This window comes from Cricetulus griseus, chromosome 5 (genome assembly GCF_003668045.3).
Source record: "Cricetulus griseus strain 17A/GY chromosome 5, alternate assembly CriGri-PICRH-1.0, whole genome shotgun sequence".
Taxonomy (NCBI): domain Eukaryota; kingdom Metazoa; phylum Chordata; class Mammalia; order Rodentia; family Cricetidae; genus Cricetulus; species Cricetulus griseus.
In genome coordinates, this window is record NC_048598.1 from 156,071,867 (window position 1) to 156,080,240 (window position 8,374).

An 8,374-nucleotide genomic window follows, 5' to 3' on the forward strand; every position below is an offset into this window, starting at 1 on the left:
AAGTATCAGATATTCAAATAGCAGAGACAAACACTTAGCCCTTGATATGTTACCATATCTGTGGAAACAAAGAAGCTTTTTCCTTCCTGGAGTAGATACTCATTCTTCTTAAGATTTGTCTTTCCTACACATAATACTTCCCTCAAAACTACAATCCATCAACACAAACAATGTCTTATGCACTGAGATGTTATTCTACACAGTATTGTGTCTTACCAGGGAATACACTTCACAGCCAGGAAGGTGTGACAGTGGGCTCACAATCACAAAATCCACTGATCTTTCCATATTCTCCACTATAAAGAAACAGATGGTGTGATAGAATAAGACACAGTTACAGTGCCAATTAGGTGTCAGAAGCCTGGAGGGCTAAGGCAGTGTTCTCTAGAAAGCAGTGTATGCTCTGAATTGGCATCCAATATATAATTTCCCCTATATCTAGGATCCACATACATATCCAGAAATCAAGGGGTAGAATAGGCAACAGTTCCACCCATTATTACCACAAGTGAACCACCAGGAAAATTTTGCTTCCTGCTTCCAAGACTTTAATTTCTTCTGGCCTAGAAGTTCTCTTGCTTGCTCCTTCCAGGAGCCACAACAAACATTCCATTGAACTGGAAGCTTCCTTCTGGCCACTCTAGGCTTCTGATGCCCTTAAGCCAACAGGCTAAGAAAAGAATAACAGTGTTAGGAAGGTTGATTGATCCAGAATACCATGAAGAAATTGGATTCTTTCTACACAATGGAAGTAAAAACATTTATATCTGGAGTGCAGGAGATCCTTTAGGGGATCTTGGTTTTACCATGTCCTGTGATTAAAGTCAATGGGAAACTACAACAGTCTAAGGCAGGCAGTATGACAAAGGGCATAGAATCTATAGGAATGAATGTATGGGTTATTTCTTTAGAAAAAAAATGCCTAGATGTGTTGGAGTGAGAACTAGGGGCAAAAGAAATAAAGAATTGGTAGTAGGGGAAGATATACAAGCAGTTATAAATACCAGCAAAGACCATGTGACCAGTTGCAGAAACAAAAACTATAGTTGATGTTTCTGTGAGACTCTGTTAAGAATGTGCTCATACAGTTATTTGTGCTTCCCCCAACCCTGCTCAATCTCTTTGTCATGCAATACACCATCAATTAAGAGAATATCAGTGGATAGCATATTTAAGTTTTAAGATAGCAGAAAAATATCCTTCAATTGATACTGCCACATATTCTAAAATTTATAGTGTGTTTGATGTTATATATAGTTTTTACATGGGATGGTTATATCATGTCAGATGTGATTATGTCATGGTTGCTGTTTTCATTTGGAAATTAAGAATGACATAAGGAGATTCCATTATATGTTAAGTTGACAAATGGTAGAATTGTGATGGCTATTGTTTGTGAACTTAACCACATCCAGAGTTAAGTAAAACTAAAGATTCTGGGTATACCTGTGAAGACTTTTTATTAATTAAAAAATTTGAAATAGGAAGACCCTATTTTAATCTGGATATTTTGAGGTGAAAAGATACAACTTTATTTCAGATCTTTAGAAATGGGAAGATCCACCTTAATCTGGGTCACACCTTATGCTGGCAGCCTTTATAAAGGACATGGAAGAAGGAAGCTTCATCCTGCCTGTTTGCTCTTTCTTGCTGGCCAGTCCTTTCTTGCCTAGCATTAGAGTCTACTTCTTCAGGATTCTGGCATGTACTGAAGAGAACCTGAGACATCAGCCTTGTGAACAAAACAGTTACTCTGCTCTTGGACTTCCTGTTGGTAGGCATTGTTGGACCAGCAGGACTATATATATATATATGTGTGTGTGTGTGTGTGTGTGTGTGTGTGTGTGTGTGTGTGTGTGTGTGTGTCTTAGAATATAAATTATAAATATTCATGATATATGTGAGTGCATATATATATTATATTCATGATATATGGTAGTATATATTTTCATATTTTATTTATTTATTCCATAAGTTAAGTTGCTCTAGAGTACCATGAAGAAAACAACACTCATTTTATTTTTCCAAATTAACACAGTACTGGCAATCCTAGCAGATGTTGTTAGGGAAGGTGTGGGCTGAATAAAAAGATGATTTGCTTTAGACACTAGACTTGCTTTTAGTCATTATTATTATACCAACAAATTATACATTCTCCAGAGGAAAAGAGACATGGGTACCAATCCCTGCTTTGACATATAAGGCTGGACCTTGAGAAAACCAGTATATATGAAAAAATCATAACTTTATGTTCTTACATTCAGGGACCATAGTAATACTTGCTAGGGTTTTGTACAAATAAAATGAATTAGTGTGTGTAATTTGTTACCATACCACCTGGGATATGGTAAATACTCAATAAACATCGACTATTATTTAGAGAACAGGAGCAATAAAGCCAGTTGAATAATTTCTGTGTACTTTGTTACTTTGTTTAGTTTAGAATTTATGTGAGTGGGTGTGTTTGTATAAACTAGTGTTTAAATAGGAGCAAATTAAACATAGTTCCAGACTAAGGAAAATGTGCCAGAAAAAAAGGAAATCCTTAAATTTCTCATAAGGAAGCAAGTGTCTTTATTTCAAAAATATTCTTTCCTAAATTTTTTAGGTAATATTAGATACTCTTGGCAAGAGTGAATCTTTAGAACCAAGACAGCAAAAGATGGCCTGCGCAAAAATGGGAGCGAAAGTTTTCTTGAATATCAAGTGCAGACTTTGAGTAAGTGACTGAGGTACAAGTAGATAATTCAAAGGTGGTCCCAGCTACCCCAGAAATAGAAACCAAGAACTAGGAAAAAACAACAGACTACTATATCCCAAGGAAACTTTCATGTGGGGCTGAACACTTTCAAACTTCATTGAGCAGGTTGCATCACCCACAATTGGAAGTTTGCCTGGAGGGCTTTTACTCTCTCGTGTTTCAGTATTTTCTTGAACACATCCTGAATAGGTCCCCATTACATCCAACTATGACAATCAAAGCAAGTTGAAATATTTTGACACATGCTTAAATAGATGCTCTGTATTCTGTGTAATTTGAAGTCAACACAGAAATCATCTGCAATAACCAGGAATAAGTCACAGATGAGGCCAAAAAAAAATCCTAAATTGGTAGGCTAGAGGCTTTTGATAGCCTGATTCTTGTATTGTTCTTGTCTTTTATAATGAGCAGTTCTTAACTAAGTCCTCTGGCTCTAAGAGATTTAACAGCAGGATTTGCTAAACAAGTCACAATTCTCTGCCCTTTACAATGCATTGGTCACAAACCATTAACTGATATGTTCCATCTCTTATATTTCTCGTGTATCTTAAATTTCTTCAAGTGAAGTAGTTGTCCCAGCTAATCTGGCTGCTTTCCTGTGGTGTTAAGTGGACCTTAACCATTGAAAAGTCAGAGGTGTTACTAGTTTTGCCATTATTGCAATTGCCTACTTATATTCTGGGCACAGAAATGTTAAGAAATACTCCATTTATTGCTTCTAGTTCAATGCTCGGGCTCTTTATTCCAGAGCTCCTTCCATTGACTGCTGGTCCACTGACATGAGGATCTCTAAATCATCTGTCAAAAGGCATATTTAATATGCAGAATAAACAATGCACCTAATAGAATAAAATAACTATGAATTAAGATTTCAAGGGAAGCCTGTTGGTTTTGCACACATAAAAAGTTCACAAGTACATAGCAGTTCATGTACTTAAGGTAATCTTCAGCCAAAAGAGAGATAATGTAAAAACTAGTCAGTTCATGATTCTTCTGCCACTTCCCAAAGAGTCACTTCTGAGAATATGAGTTCCCAAGTATACTTAGTTAAAGGCTGACAAAACAAAATATGCAAATGATAACACTAGAAACAGCAAAGGGAGGAGCTATACCTATTCCTCATGCTTGTCTCTCAGAGCCAATACTGTAGCATCTAAAAGGGAAGCACATGAAATTAGTATTCTTACCATGAAGGATTTATTTCCAAATACCTAAGAAATATTTAATAGGCATCTTGCATTCTATTTGGCATATGGCTTCTGAAGGATGCATAGATTGATGCTGAACCAGAGGAATCCATGCCTACATACCTGCTGCCAAGATTTGGTAACAACTGTAAATCATTGTGCTACTTAGTTTGTATCAACTTGATGCAAGATTGAGTCATCTGGAAAGAAGGAACCTCAATTGAGAAGATGTCTTTTCAGTGGTCTATAGAAAATTCTCTGTATAATTTTATTGATTAATGATTGGTGTTAGAGGGACAAGTTTAAAGTGGATATTGCCACCATACACTAAGTGGTTCTGACTGTATAAGACAGGAGTCAAGAAAGCCATGGAAATCAAGGCAATAAGTACCATTCCACCATGGCCTCTTTTCCAGTTCCTGCCACCTGGTTCTTCCTTGAATTTCTGCTCTGATTTCCCACATGATAGACTGTCACCTAGAAGTTATAAGATGAAATAAACGCTTTCCTCTTCAAGTTGCTTTTGGTCATCATGTGTTTATCACAGTTAAAGAAAGCCAAGTTAAAACAATCATATAAATCTCTAACTTTGCCTAATATCTTTAGGATAATTCTACATACAGAAATCAACACCAGTTTCTGATGCTGGCAGACTAGCTATGCATAAACATCAAACTGAGGCCAGTCTTATGGAAAGGAAGTTCATATTTGTGGAACCATGAACACCTCATCCTTAGTCATCCCAACTTTTCTTTCATGGCTCTGAAATGCTTGGGATGGGGTAGGTACACTGACTATATTCATAAGACTAGGCACAGGATATCTAAAAGGATGGTCCATTCCCTATTGACAGTCTGGGTCTGATTCTGAGTAAAATGTATCCAGCTACAGAGAATGAAGACCTTTCTATAGTTTGCTATCAAAGTCTTGGCTTGATGGTTGACAACTGACTATTTTCATTGCTTAATTCTTTCAAAGTTGTATGAAACAGTTAATAAACTTCTAAATTCTTAAAATTATTGCCACCATCATCAACACTGAATAACCCAACATATACAGTTCCCATTAATGGTGTCATATCCCACCACAGGAAAGAGATATAGTTACTCTGATGGTCCAGCATCCATATTCATCATCATCATCATCATCTGATAGCATACTACCAAAAAGCACCTGATAAGATTTAGATAACAATTGGTCCTAAATAGATTCTGCATAGGAAGAAAAATTCCATAAAAATAGCCATACAGAAGGATTACTTAGCATATAATAACAGTGAGTAAACAGCAACAGTAAAAAGGTGAGGAGAATGCTACTTCCTCATCATTTTAGTCACTTCTGTGGGAACAGCACTTCACTTACTCCAGAATATTCCAAGGGACATAAAACACTTTGGATTGCTCCACTATAAACCAGATGGAGGAGCATCCAACAATTCTCTAGTGTCCAGTAAATATAAGAGCCTTAGAGGAAGAGGAAAATATGTGAATATTTCTGTTTTTTTCTCAAAGTTCAGAGCTATATCAGAGGGAATTATTTAAGAAGTCACTAGATTGCTTAAATTGACATGTAATGTCTATATCAAAAAGGAACTTTTGTGTGCACAAAGTTGATGCCCCGTTTGACTATGCAAAATCAGATGAGTAATACTGGCCCAGCTTCTAGAAATAACCATTTGAGTTTAATCCCTTTGAGCAAACCCTTCCCTAGTACTAAAACTACAATTTTGTTTTGGCTCTTTCGAACTTCATTCAAATGCTAGGAGAATGGTTGCACTCTTTGGGTCCTGCTTTCATTCACCCCATGTTTTCATTATGAGAATCCCAAAGCCTTGGAATTATGGTAGTGAAATTCAAGCCATGATTTTGCATGTGCAGTTTTCTTTCTGATTTTTCAACTGGGGAAAAATCAGCTTTCTGATTGTTCTTCTGTCTTCTATGTACTTTGAGGAGCTAGATATATGGTTAATCTTCATCTATTCAGCACTTCTACAATGTCAAAGATGATAATGAAGAGAATGATTTCTGTCTTTATCTACCACAGGAATCTAGCACAGAGCCTTCCCTTCATTGGTACATAATAAGTTTGAATTATCTTCTCATAATAAGCTTATTATAATTATTCTTAAGCCTCAAATGGTGATAATGACATCTCAATGCACAAACACTGATCTTTAGTACATAAATTATACAGGTTTATGCTTTTCTTTCTTTATTTCCTTTTTAACAATAGAAACTGTTTTTTGAATTTCTTAGCCAATACTAACAATATTAAATGATAGCATGAGCTGATAGTGAGGGTCCTGGAAAAGAAGTTGTTTCATCATATACTAAGGCAAACAGATATAGAATAAAAATTTCCAAGAACAAATTCTTATTTTCAACTCTCCCTCTCAGCATTTACATCTGTTGTTTTTTCTTTCTGTTTTTGTAGTTTGTTAAGTTAGAATTATAAACTATGGTAGAATTGTAAATTTATAGATGGTAGTATAATTTTTAAAGACAATATCAAACTTTACAATTAAGTATACAATTAAGTAAATGATATTTTCTTATTGAATGTCTTAATCCTGTGATAAGATACCATGACCAAAAGCAACTCCAGAAATAAATTTTAGCTAAAGTTATTTTAACTAATAGCCTGTAGTCCTTCACTGAGGAAATTCAGGGCAAAAACAAGAGGTAGAAACTTGGAGGCATGAATGTATACAGAAGCATGGAGAAGTGTGACTTACTGACTTGCCACTCATAACCTGCTCAGCATGCTACTTAGTCAACTTAGGACTACCTGCCAGAGGTGGCACCAACTCCATGGAGGCCCCACCCATATTCATTATTGATCAAGACAATACCTCACAGACTGACCTACAGGCCAAGGTTATTTTTTTCAATTAAGATTTTAGGGAACTCCTACAGCTGATAAACACTTTCAGCAAAGCGTCAGGATACAAGATTAGCTCAAAAAAGTCAGTAGCCTTATTATATAAGACAATAAATGGACTGAGAATGAAATCAGAGAAATATCCCCCTTTACAATAGCCACAAACTACATAAAATACCTTGGGGTAATGCTAACCAAACAAGTGAAAGATGTGTATAATAACTTTGAGTATTTAAAGAAATAAATTAAAGAAGATACCAGAAAATGGAAAGCTCTCTCATGCTCTTGGATAGGTAGGATCAACATAGTAAAAATGGCAATCTTGCTAAAAGCAATCTACAGATTCAATGAAATCCTAAGCAAAAGCCCAGTACAATTATTCCCAGACTTTGAAAGAACAATTCTCAATTTTATATGGACAAACAAAAGACCCAGGATAGCCAAAACAACTCTGCACAATTAAGGAACATTCGGAGGCATCACTATCTCTGACTTCAAGCTCTATTATAGAGTCCCAATCCTGACAACAGCATAGGATTGGAACAAAAATAGCCAAGTAGACCAATGGAATTGAATTGAAAACTCTTTCTTCCTGAATATCTCTAGGTTTATATCAAGTTGACAAAAAAAAAGGCAAATAAAACAAACTGATTAAAGGTAATCTTTTATATTTTGCAATTTAATTTTTCTTAGTAAAATTAAAGATCAAAGGGAGATTCCTTATAAATCACCAACAGTGTAGCAAAGAAATGAAAAGTAGTGGCTCTAAAGTATGGGTTCATAGTGTGGCATCTGGTATATCATTTTCCCACTTAATTTCTAGAAGGCTGTTGACTTAGTTACTAGAAAGAGACATTATATATAAGACAACTTATTAAAGAAATCAGAGAAACATCATCCTTTACAATGGCCACAAACAGCATAAAATATCTTAGGGTAACACTAACCAAACAAGAGAAAGACCTGTATACGAAGAACTTTGAGTCTTTAAAGAAAGAAATTAAAGAGGATACCAGAAAATGGAAAGATCTCTCATGCTCTTGAATAGGTAGAATCAACATAGTAAAAATGGCAATCTTTCCAAAAGCAATCTACAGATTGAGTGCAATCCCCATCAAAATGCCAGCACAATTCTACACAGACTTTGAAAGAACAATACTCAAATTTATATGGAGAAACAAAAGACCCAGGTAGCCAAAGAAAAAGAAAACTGTATAATAAAGGAACTTCAGGAGGCATCAACATCCCTGATTTCAAGCTCTACTATAAAGCTATCGTCCTGAAAACAGCTTGGTATTCACAAAATAAAATAGGTAGGCCAATGGAATAGAGTTGAAAACCCTGATATTAACCCATATACCTGCTAACACTTGTTTTTTTGACCAAGAAGCTAAAGTTATACAATGGATAAAAGAAAGCATCTTCAACAAATGGTGTTGGCATAACTGGATGCTGGCATGTAGAAGACTGCAGATAGATCCATGTCTATTGTGACACACAAAACTTAAATCCAAATGGATCAAAGACTTCAACATCCATCCAGACT